This window comes from Arachis stenosperma, chromosome 1, assembly GCF_014773155.1.
Source record: "Arachis stenosperma cultivar V10309 chromosome 1, arast.V10309.gnm1.PFL2, whole genome shotgun sequence".
Lineage (NCBI taxonomy): Eukaryota > Viridiplantae > Streptophyta > Magnoliopsida > Fabales > Fabaceae > Arachis > Arachis stenosperma.
In genome coordinates this window covers 135,070,627-135,084,242 of record NC_080377.1, presented here as the reverse complement: position 1 = coordinate 135,084,242, position 13,616 = coordinate 135,070,627, and positions in this window count along the sequence as shown.

The following is a 13,616-nucleotide window of genomic DNA, read 5'->3' as shown; positions in this document are numbered from 1 at the left end:
TTCTACTTGTACCTTATTTGTGTATTACTTGCCTGTATTGCTTGTGTTTGTACAACTGAGAGGCCCCTCATGCTGGTGTCGGTGGATGTTGGGGGCTATTCTTGATGAGATGATTTGATGATACAATTGCATGATGATGATGATCATTGAATGAGATAATTTGAGCTCCCTGGGAAGACGCAGTGATGTGGTTTCACTAGCTCCAGGTGAGAGTATGATGTATTGATACAAAATTGCTGAGGTAGAACAACTGGTGATGGTTTTGTTTATGATTCTGAATCTGATTCGTGGGAGAGTCAGCGAGCTGGGAATCATATGAGATATGAACTAGATTTAGTATCCCCTTACGACAGATGCCTATTTATGGATTAGTGAGAATCTAGGCTGGATACTTGGTGAAAAGGAGTTTAGGATGCTTAGTGAGTCTTTATTGCAGTGCATTGTATTTATTTGGCACTTTTACCGTACTGGGAACCCATGGGCCCGAGGTTCTCATTCCGTATATATCTCTTGTTTTTCAGATACAGGTCCAGGTGCTCAGAAGTGAGCTGTGGTTCGTCTGAGAGACGGCGAAGATATTTATTTTCTCTACTTTGTGTTTTGCTTAGAATCTCTCCACCTTTGTTTTGAAAAGATTATATTATGTATTGAACTCTTTTAGAACTTGCCTATAGAGGCTCTTATGTTTCCTTTGGGAGAGATTAGGATATACTGTTGTCAACTACTTTCATACTGTACCCTAGCCGGCCTAAACTTCACGGGTCGCGACTAGTGGCTATTACTTATGTTATATATATCTATCTGTTATCTATCTCTCAATCTCCTTTATGCCTTGTCCGTATATCACTTTCGGCTTCACAGATTAACTTTTCGTTGTTGAAACGTGAGTGATACATCTTCGCGATTTTATTTCTACTCTTTTCAGGCTTCTCGATTAATGCTCCTTTCGAAATTACCTATATTTATATATTAAAAATCCACCTGAGAGTCGTACCACCGTAATATCGTTGACTTATGACTCGAGCATAAGGATTTGAATATTAGGGTGTTACAACTCCTGCGCGGTATTTCCGGTCGATGGGAAAATGGTCCCAAAAGAGATTCCATCTCCTGTTAAGTTTGACAAGGGTAAAACTATGATGGTAACCTTAGAGGATGGTAAAGAAAAAGATGTTGATCTAGACGAAGAGTGTTTCGGAGAGGGTGATGATGAGATGGTAAGTACCATTTCGATTATTCCAACTGTGTACTTCGGGGAGTATAAAGGAAATTCGTATAAGGATTATGATGTGAAAGGTGAGGAGATTTTCTCATTCATACAAATTGAGGATGAGTTGGGTTACTTCCAGAAGCCTACTGAGAAATAAAAATCCCATCTTCGTCCACTGCATATTACGGCTTATATGAGTGGGATTAGCGTAAACAAGGTGCTGATCGATGGGGGAGCAGCAATTAGTCTGTTGCCAGAGAGATTGATAATAAAAGTAAGGAAACATCCTGATGATTTGATTCCTACCAATATTTTTGTGACAGATTACAGTGGAATATCTACTCTTGCAAAGAGGTTGGTGACTCTTAGTGTGCGGGTAGGATCCTCTGATCGAAATACTGTTTTTATGGTAGTATCTTCAAAGGCCAATTACAATGCGTTACTGGGACGCGACTGGATCCACGGTGTTGGGGTTGTACCTTCAACTGTGCATCAAGGTGTTCTTTTGTGAACGGATGAAGGAAAACCTGAAGTGATCAAGGTAGATTCAAGTTTGTATGTTGAACAGCTATATGTCGATTTCATAATATATAATGATAATTTAAAGACTTTAAATATTGACAGGGTGATCAACTCCTTCAACTGCGAAGGTTGCTTCTTGACGTTAGAAAGGTTAAACGTGAAGCTTCGTCACCAACAGCTTGATGCCCTTCCCACTGGTTGGGAGTAGTGGTTTGCGAAAGTGGTGATCCGAAGATATGTCTTCATGGCTGTTGAATAGGATGTTTTGAATTACTTGGTAACTTTAAATAATTACATAAGTAGTTTCCATTCTGTCAAAAATAAAGGTGATTCAACTGATGAAGTTGAAAACGTAGGAATTTCAATTTAAATATTTTAGTTAGTAGAACAGATTTGATTCCTCAAATCAAATTTAGCCATCGTTTAAGTTCTTCTTGTTTTCCCATTTCTAGTAGTAATGTTATTAGTCAGGCTTCTATTGATGTAGTTAAAGCTCATTAATGAAAGTGATTCGATAGTCGATCTGTCTGATAATAAAGTTTGTCTTATTTCAAATGAGCCCATCAATTTATCTTTGGATTGCATTTATGATTTGGAGCCTCTGAGTTTCGAAAAATATTCAGTTGATGGTGACGATGTTGCAAAAGGTTTTGAGTCGCAAGATCCTCTCGAAGAGATTAATCTGGGGACCAATAATGATGTTCGACTCACTTATATTTGTAAGAATCTTGATGAGCGGTTTCAAACAAAGTTATTGAATCTTTTAATCGAATACAAAGATTATTTTGCTTGGGATTATCATGAGATGCCTGGTCTCGATCGTTCTCTTGTAGAATATCGTTAGCCTTGAAACCATTTGCTAGGCCAGTAAAGCAAGCACCTCGATGCTTTGCTCCTGAGATCAATCAAAAAGTTAAAGAAGAGATTGAAAGATTGATCAAAGCAAAATTCATTCGAACTGCTCGTTACGTTGAATGGGTATTAAACATCGTTCTGGTAATAAAAAAGAATGGAAAACTATGAGTATGTATTGATTTTTGAGATCTAAACAATGCTACTCCAAAATATGAATACTTTATGCCCATAGCAGATATGTTGATCGATTCTACAGCATGCAATGAAACCTTATGTTCAATGGACAGATATTTGGGACATAACCAAATTTTTATTGCAGAAGATGATGTATCGAAAACTACATTTCGATGTCCCGGGGCATTAGGTACATACGAATGGGTAGTAATGCCTTTTGGTTTTGAAAAATACTAGTGTAACATACCAACGTGCAATGAATACTATTTTTCATGAAATTCTCGGAAAGTTCATGAACGTCTATATTGATGACGTTATGGTCGGATCGAATTCAAAGGACCAATATCTCAATCATCTACAGCAGGCATTTAGTACAATACGTAGAAAGGGGTTGAAGATAAACCCTTTGAAATGTGCATTTGGTGTGTCTATAGGAAATTTTTTGGGATTTGTAATCTATAAGGAAGGGATTTTCATTGATAAAAATAAAGTTAAGGCAATCCTAGATTTACTTCCTCCCAAATCAAAGAAGGAAGTATAAACTTTCTTTGGGAAGGTTAATTACCTTCGTCGATTCATATCGAATCTTTCTGGTCGAACTTGAATTTTTGCATCTTTGGTTAAACTTTAAGATGAATCACAGTATGAATGGACAAAGGAACATCAAAAAGTGTTTGAATCGATCAAAGGTTACTTGTCCAAGGCACCAGTGATGGCAATTGTACGCCTTCATAAGCCCTTAAAGTTGTATATTGCAGCGTCTATGAATACTATCGGATGTATATTAGCTCAAGATGACAAGGAAGGTTATGAAATATCTATTTATTATTTGAGTAGAGTGCTAACTGGTATTGAGTTGAGGTATTCTCTCATCGAGAAATTGTGTTTTTCTTTTTATTATGCTTGTATGAAATTAAAATGTTACATGGTTGCAAAAATTGTGAGAGTAATTGCACAAACTGACTTGATAAAATACATGCATGTTGTCTTATCATATGTTAAAAGGTCGGTTAGGAAAGTGGATGCTTGCCTTAACAGAGTTCGATTTGTAATATGTACCGGGCAAAGCCGTGAAAGGTCAGGTTATTGCAGATTTTCTAATAGATCGACCAAACAATCCTAATGATCAGGGGACAAACGTAATCGATGTAGTTTTTGATTGTTGAAAACTGTATTTTGATGGTTCAAAACTTAAAGATGGTACTGGAGTTGGGATCTAGATTATTTCTCCGAAAGGCATGCCATCAGAATTTATTTTTTAGTTCAAATATCTTTGTTCGAATAATGTCACTGAGTATGAAGCCTTGATATTGGGATTAGAAATTTTGATAGATAAAGGGGCATTAGATGTTCAAATTCTTGGGGATTCCCAATTGGTGTTGACACATTTGTCGAAGGAATTTAAGTGTAATAATGAGAAGTTACAAAAGTATTTATCGATAGCATGAAAGTTATTGGTATCATTTCGAAAAGTGTCTTTGGTTCATATTCCAAGGATTCGGAATGAGATTGCTAATGAGTTAGCTCAAATTGCATTGAGATATAGAATATTCCCTGAAACTTTGGAGAAATTGGTGAAAGTTTGTCAAATTCTGGTACCCATTGGAGAAAGAGAAGTATTGACTTTGGATGAATGGGATTATGAAGATTGGAGAGAACCAATTGCAGAATATTTGAAAGACTATAACATGCGGATAGATCAAAAAATTAAGTTAAAGATAATGAATTTTGTATTGATGGCTGGTGAGCTGTACAAGAAAGCCGTTGATGGTAGCCTTTCCAGATGCTTGGGTCAATCAAATAAAGGCATTTCTCTTGGAGAAGTTCACAGGGGTATATGTGGTGCTCATCAAGCTAGAGTAAAAATGAAATAGGTGCTTTAATGAGATCAAGTGTATTGGCCTTCCATGATTAAAGATTGCATTGATTATGCAAAAACATGCCAAGGGTGTCAGTGGCATGGAGTGATACAGTAGATTCCAGCCTCTGAGTTACATTTGATTATTAAACCGTGACCATTTCGAGATCGGGTTTTGGATTTAATTGGAATAACACACCCACCTTCATTGAAGAATCATAAATTTATCCTGGTGGCAATCGATTATGTTACGAAGTGGGTTGAGGCTGTTCCTCTGATAGAGGCAGGTCAAAATGAAATTATTGATTTCCTAGAAAAATATATAATTCATCGATTTGGGATTCCTCAAACTTTGAGTACTAATCAGAGGACTATGTTTATTGGTCAATGCATTAGAAATTTTGCAACTTCGAAGAACATTACTATGGTAACCTTGACTCCATATTATGCACAAGCAAATGGTCAAATTGAGGCAGCAAATAAGATTCTGATTAACTTGATTAAGAAGCAAATTGGTTGCAAACCTCGAACTTGGCATGAGACTCTAAGCCAAGTGTTGTGGGCTTATCAAAATTCACCTAAATGATCGAGAAATATGTCACCTTATAAATTGGTGTATGGCCAGGATGCAGTGTTACTATTAGAAACTAATCTTAATACTTTAAGAGTGATGAGGCAAGATGATTTACCGATTGAAGATTATTGGAATGCAATGTATCATGAGTTGAATGATTTAGATCAAGAACACATTTTAGCACTCGAGAATATGATTCATCAGAAAAATAGTATTGCTCGAAGTTATAACCGTCGTATAAAAGAGAATTGCTTTAGTGTGGGAAGGACCTTTTCAAGTGATCAATTTGTAATCTGGGAACGCATACCGCATTAAAGATATCGATTCTGGTAATGATGTTAAATCGATAAATGGGAAGTACTTGAAGCAATATCGATATCTAGAAAGTGATGTTTAAATATATAAAGAAGTACAAATAAAAGAAAAGAAGATCTCTTTAGGAGAATACATTAAACTTGTGGAGAATAAGGTGTTAACAGTTATTCGAGTTCCATGCGAAGTTGATTTCTTCTGTGTTATAGGCGTTGTAAGCTTTCATTTTGTCATGCTCTTCGATTTGAACTTTGTCATATCTTCTATTAATCTCAGCTTGTTTGTCTTCTATCTTGCAAAGGCTTTTGAATAATGTTTGTTTTTCCTTTTGGGCTTTGGCATAACGTTTTGCCAATGCGGCTTGTTTTTTCTCGAATTAGGGCTAATTCCTTTTCAAGCTCTTCCTCACGCCTTGCTAAATGAGCTTGAGTGTTAGCAGCCTGGGTGATACGGGTTTCAAATTCCTTGTAAGACTTTTATACTGATTGGTGGATTGCCTCAGCTTCTTCAGATTCCACTTCGATGTTGGTTAGCCTCTCTTTTACTTCTTTCAATTAATCTTGAGAAATGAAAAGATTATTAGAAACCCTCTCAAATTTTTTCACCATTGCAAAAAATTGAGGCGGAACTTAGAATTCAAGTGAAGAATTCAAAATGTCGGATAAGATACTATTTAAGTCACTCTGTGAAACCCATTCTTCACACAGCCTTAGAAGAGAGGTCAACTGATCGAGGGCACTTTGGGAAAGCTCTTTAGGAAGTCTTGGTTTGGGAAATTCTTCCATTGAAGTAGATGCTTCTTCTTCGACGATAATCCCTTTCAAAATAGTTAAGAGCTCAGCCAAAACAAAATTAGACGGGTTTGAAGTAGTGGTTGAAGTGTCCTATGTATATTTGGGACTTGGTGGGAAAGACGGTCCAGATTAGTCCATCGGACCCGAATGAACTTTGATTCCTAGACTTGCTTGTGGAGATGGCACAATTTCTATGGTATCTCAAACATGTGAGTCAACAGTTCGCGTGGGAGGAGAATCAATGATAAGATTAGTATCAATTGGAAAAGAAAGGGTAGAATTATTCACAGGTTGAGGAGAAGGAGATTTTTCTTTATCTAATGCTATTGGATGTTGTGTTTCAACAACTGATGAATCGATGACATGGATAGGAGTGATAATGGTGGTTATTGGCTGAACAGGTGATGGTGGTGTTCATACCCTGGGTCGAGCTGTCCGACCCGGGATGTTCGACAGACAAAGCGACCGACCTCTTCGGGTCAGGACAACCCGACCTCTTTCTTAAGAGTTCGGCCAAGTCACCAAGAAAGCCCAAAGAAGGGCCCAAATAGAGGAACACGCCCCAAATCCTAAGGTAGCCCAAGCCTACAGATAGAAGGGCGGTTCCCTTGAAGATAAGATGACCTCACTTGAAGATAAAGATAAGATAAGATAACTAACTTATCTTATCCACAGAAGGTCACTCCACACCATTATAAATACACTGGAGCACCCAGGTATAACTCATACTCTGATTCTACTCAATACTTGTTTAATACCCTTGCTAACTTAAGCATCGGAATCCCTTGCAGGTACCCCCCACCCTTCGGTGACAAGGGATCAGCAGCATTCTCAGTTCCACAAGTTGGACACACCAGCTCCGGCCGCTATACACCTGCCAGACGTGTCGGCTCCGACCAGCACAGAAGATCTCGTTCGAGATCGACCTACAGTTTCAGGTAACCCTCGGAACAGGTGGTTTTTGGGTTTCATGCGTATGATGAGAAATTGTTTTATCACCGGAAGGGGATGAATTCGAATGGTGGTCTCCTTGCCCTTCTAGATCGACTTGCACAATCGGTGAAGAAGGGGTAGATTGATTGATCCTTCCAACCTTTGTCAATATAGAAATAGTTGTGAGTGAAATAAAATGAAAATTGATGAGGCTAGAGTTTAATTCATTATGTATTTATACATGGGTAGATTTCCTGGGTTAGAGATGTGGGAATGAAGAAGTTTCTGATGAATTATCTGAATCAGATTCATTGAAAGATGAGAAAAAAATATTCGAATAGGAAGAAATTTGTTTCTTTGAGGGTTGTTGACTCTCGTTAGGATTACTCTCACTTGATGATTGTATTTGTAATTATGATTGTACAATTAGTGTAAAGTTTTACTAAAATATATATGATGATAAACAGGATCAATAAGAAGACTTAATCGAGTCCTTACTTTTGTCGGTTTGACAGATTTGGTAGAAATTCTCTGAATTTTTTGTTTTGGTTGTTTGGATGTTTTAGTGATTTCAATTTTTTTATTCTGAGTTCTTTTGGGTGAAGCCTCAACTCCTTGAAGGGTTTTAATCGAAGACTCTTTAATTTCATCCAAGGAGCAATTGTATTGAGAATAGTAACCGTTTCACCATTTGATGAAAGACTTAGTGACAAACTCACTACGACTGTAAGGCAAATAAGAATAATGGCTTCGATGTGCATTGTTGACATGGAGACATCTTTGGATATCTTTCTTTGATTTGAAATCGACGTGACAAAGGGCTTTATTTTTTCGAGGAACAGGAGCTAGAAAAGCCTGGGAGAAATCCATTTGTCTCGCAACGTAATGAGGAGCATGAAGGGTCACTTTAAATTGCTCTTTTTTGTATTGAGGTATTCTTATTGGAAATACCTGAACAGCAAGGAAATTGGCCCAAGTTGCATTGGCCAAGTCATTGTTGTCATCATTATTAGTGGGGAAAAGGAGGCGTTCGAACCAAGCCGGCACACAATTTTGACTTAAGAAAGGGGTAAACATCAGTTCTTCATTTCAAAAGCTTTTGCATGAATGAAGTAATGAGAATACAGCCCAGAAGAGGTCTTCAGTCGAGGTGGCACCTTGAAAGTTTGGCTGGAGGAGAACTAATCGAAATCCTTCAATGTGTTGTTTTTTCGAAATGGTGCCCCCATTTTTCTTCATATATTTTTCGAAGATGGCATTTAGCCAGATTTGTAAAAGCTAAAATGGTTCCCCCACACTGATCGAAGATCTTTTTTAAAGACAATCAACTAAGTGTCCCATTTTATCTTGGAGATTTCCTAAGATTAATTTGGCCAAGTTGAACTTGTGACCTTCATGGAGTAAGGCAGCTAGTGGGAGGAATAATTTTTGCATTTGAATGCTTCTTGAGCAAAACACAATGGAATTTAGCCAGTAATATAAAAAAAGCCACACTTTCATCATCAGTCGCAGGATCATCTCCATGGCCCATATAGTGATTGCTAAGACCAATATAAGAACTCTTTTCGGTTATCTTCTAGGATTTGGTAGTTGTTATATCAAATGTTGCGACAGGGTAGTTTGTCGGGAGTCCAATAATGGTAGCAACATTAAAAAGTGTAGGTCTCACCATTCCGCAAGGGAGGTGAAAATTGTTGGTGGTTTTATTCCAGAAATAGAGTGCAGCATCAATCATCTAGTGATGAGTGGTTGGTGTAAAATGAGAGAGGCGAAGAAGGTCATGAATGCCCTATGCTTTCCAGACATCACTTTTTTCTGGTTTGAGGCGTTGATACCAGGCAAGGAAATCAACATTTCAGGAGGTGATTTTAGGATTATTTCTGAAGGGTTTTCTGTGGTCAATGAAGGGGGCAATAAAAAAGGTCTTGCTTGATAAGCAAATCCTCTCCTTTGGCGCTTGGGAAGAAATGAGCATTCTTCTTTGTTTGTTTCAGAGTTCGTAAAGAACCAACAAAGATACAAGTGACATCATTGGCAGTGAAGGATATGAGAGGCCTTTTATCATTAGGCAAATTCTCAAGATCTTCAATGATAAGATTGTTAAATCAATTCAATACCTTCAAATCAGATTGCTCAAAGGCTTCGATTGTAATATGTTTGCCTTTGTCTTGGGTAGATAAAGTTCTTGGAACAGAAAGAGAAGCCAATAATGAGTATGCGAAAAAATTCCTAATCATTGATTTGGTTGTGGAGGAAAGAGTTGCACAAGAAAATTCAGAAAGGATTAGTAACAAGTTTTTGAGAAGAAAGGTGAAAGTTGGGAGACGAAAGGTTGATGTTGTGTAACGGTGAGAATTTTCTCAAATAAAAATAAAAGAGGTAAATAACGCTACCGTTTTATATTTCATTTTTTTAAAAATTGAAATTAAAAACTTCTTTGACAAGGCAAAGTGGAAGAGAGAGAAATGGCTAGTAATGGGAAACGTGCCATAGTGGGCACAAGTAAATGAAAAAATAATAAATTTCATTTAAATCAAATTTATTGATTGTAGTTGCGTAGTCAAATGAGATAAGATTAAGTGTTTCATTCTTAAAATGATATCGAAAAACACGTTAATCTTAAGGGGGCAATTTGTTAATAAAAAATATTTGATTTCAAAAAACACCATAGTCGAAGTACAATGAATTATTTTTTCGAGGAATGGAGTTTGTATCGAGAAAGGTTTGTCGGAGAATGAGAGACAAAAGCTAGTCGATGTACTTAGTCGAGGAATAAAGATTATTTGTAGTTGATTTTTGGCAGTTACTCATTTATAAAAGAGCGGGAACGGTTGCTTGAAAGTTAGAACACGCGAAAGTTACTTTTGAATCTGATTTGTCAAGGACATCAATAGATAGATGAAATATCGATGAAGAAGTGGTTGGAACTTTGCTTCAGAAAAACACTCAAACACACTCATATATCCTGCGACTTACTGAGTTTGTGTTCGAGTCATTTTTTCTATAAAGTTCCTTCCATATCTTTACTTTTCCTTTACATTTTTTGTAATCTTTATTTTCTTTTCAAATTTATCTTTACCTTTCTTGTTTTCCTTTAAAAGTTCAGCACATTATTTTTTCGATTTCAAAGTCCTTCGATCTTGTTGAAGGCAGTTTACAGCTTTTATTTAAATCGGATGCAATTCATTTAAGATTCAGTTAATTTATTTCAAAGTTTACTTTGTTTATCTTTCAGATTTTATTTTATTTTGCTCGATAGAAAGATCCTTTGATGCACTTTAGTAAAACTGGTACTCACAAAGAGGAGTAGGTTTCGCTCCCATACTACTAGATATCGAACCACTTTTAATTTACTAAAAATTGATAAAACAGATATAGAATTCTATATTACTTCTTCATCAAGTGAAAGAACCATTTCGATTTTGAGCTTTTTGTTCATATGTTTTAAATTGTTTGACACTTCATAATTAAATTATATATTCTAATCTTAAATGTTCAAACTTTAATTAATTTTATTGTTTGAAGATTTATTTGTCATTTATATTTGTAGAATTATTTTTCTCAATCATATGAAGTTTTAGATATTATTTTAATATTATATCCTAATTATTTATTTTTTACTATACTAATTAAATAGGACATTGTGTATTGTGTAGTAAAAGAAGTTTATATTACAATAAAGAGGAATACAAAGGGACCATAAGAATTTATTGTTCTTGACCATTACTTTGGCATCAATGTTTAAAAATATAGGATAAAGTATGTTATTGGATTGATAGACTAAAAAAACTAGACTAAAAGAATTTAGTTGATGGTTAAATAATGTCCAAAACTAATAAATTCTTATGGTCTCCTAGTCTTTCTTTTTTACAATAAATACATAGAAATGATTCTTTATATAAATACAGTAAATTATTTTGTGGTCAATGTGTAAAGTTAAATGACTTCTTCCCCTTCTTTTTATGTTTTTTCACAATGATCCATTATGCATATTCCAGAAATCATTTTTAAAGGGCAGCATAGCAAATTCAAAAAATTAAAAGGCCCAAAGAAAGTATAGTCACTCACTCTATAAGCTCATATGGCCATGCTGATCTTAGGACTGATCCATCACATTACGCGGTACAATCCCAACAATGGCTCATAACAAGCTAGCTTCTTCCATCACATTAAATCCTAAAGTGACTCTGATCCATCTGACATTAATACAGAGCTTGACAACCACCTTTTGGATACGCGTTGATATAGCATCGCTTGAAAAGTACCCATAAACTTTATTCATAAAAAACTACATAAAACGTCTTACAAACTTGCTTAAATAGATCCATAATTGATCATCTTAAAAGTAGTGGGCCAATTCTTCCAAAAATGAAATAATAAAATATAAAATTAAATAAAAAATATAACTCCAAAATTAACTCTACCAAATTTAAATCATATTTAATCTTATTAGATCATATCAGATTTGATTTAAATTTAAAATATTAAAGATATGATAATTAATTTAAATCAGATTTGATATTAATAAATTAGATTTGATTTGATTTAAATTTTAAACTCCAAAAAATACAACTAAAAAAATTAAATCTTTTAACAAACTCTAATAACAAATCAAATTTAAATCTAAATAAATAAGTTCGAAATAATATTGATATAATTCAACAATATAGCTCTTTTCACTTCAATGTTTGCACCTTAAGTAATTTTCATATCCGAACTAAATCCAACCAACTTAGTTAGATGTGGTCTATATTTAGTGAACTCCTTATTATTACTTGCACTCCAAGTTGCTTTGGGAAATGCATGTTTCTTTATCTCCAAGATGTAATTGCTCAAGACAAATTCTTAGTCTTTTTGATCTTCATGGATGGTATAATGTACTTTTTTTAGGAATTAGATCGTTGAACATGACAAAATTGTTATTCTACTCTTTGACTCTAGAATAACGAAAAATGCCTTCTTGAGCATGTATCATTCTCTCCCACTTTAAAAGGATGCATCCTCGAATCTACACATATAAAAAAAGAAAAAATTAGATACATCAATTATAGCTAAAACATAATATTCACCAGTTAAATTTATCTTGTTGGTATTGTCATTAGTAAACACTTGGAATGAACTACTTTCTCTAGCAACAAATATAGTTTTCTTCAAATAAGAAGCTTTTCTTTCCTCCAATAAATCCAAATCCAATCCCCTAGTTTAAAGACCATATTTTGATGGCTCTTCTTTACTCACTAACTTATGGTTATGTTCTTCTTGTTAACCTTTTCAACTTTACTTTCACAATCTAAAGTAACATCATTACTCAAAGGCAAAAGCATTAAATCCAAAATAATCAAGTAGTTTAAATCATTAAAAGATTCACAACGATAACAGCTAATAAAGTTATAAATTTCAAAGTTATAAGGAAGCTCAATGTCTCGCAAATAATTATCCAAAATTCTCGTAACATGCAAGATATGATCATCCAAATAACTAACATAAGTTATCATATAATCAACCGTTTTGAAAAACAACTCGGCAATATGTGTAAAATTTTCAATACTATAATACAATTAAAAATATCATTATAATAATTTTGTCCATGATGTAAACAATGTTGTAATTACATTTTTTAACCTTAGGCATACCAAGTATAAAATCTATAGAAATTTGATAATGGTTTAAATTCAACATGCTTAATGCAGTGCAATAAGAATAAATTCCTTCAATACTCTTATGCTTATAAGGCTAACAAAAATAAATTCCTTCATATTTGAAATTCTTTTCAATCCATTACAACCTTTTAAACGTATATTCGCACAAGCATCATATATTGAACCAAAATCAAGATTAGTTTCATAAAAAAATTTTTATATGTTCAAATCCTAACAATTTAGGAATAAGAGTAGTGATTAGACCACACATTTTAGAGAATTCTTCAATAATCACATTCTTATTATCTTGTTTAATCACATGAAAAAGATTCAAGTAATTCAGTCCACTTTGCATTCTTATTGTTCAAGAATCCTTGAACTTCAAATATAAAACAAATAATACCTTGTTATATATTGAGTATTTGAAACATATTTTATGTAATTGTTTATTAAAGAATAGAACTGGTTGTCTTTCTTTCTTCTCATCCACATTAATGCCTTTGAGACTTACCATACCATAAAACATGCAAGACCTTGAAAAACTGACATGAAAATACTATGCGATTCAAGGTTAGATACATGAGAAAATAAAGAAGCTTTAGAATTCAATGAGACTAATGCACTATTGTCTAAGCTAGAACTATCTAAATTCCTCTCACAAGTGTGTTTATTATGCTTAGTTTCTTTTTCTCTCATTGACTCCTTTCTCTTACTATTCCTTTTCTTTCTCTCAAAACTATCTCTT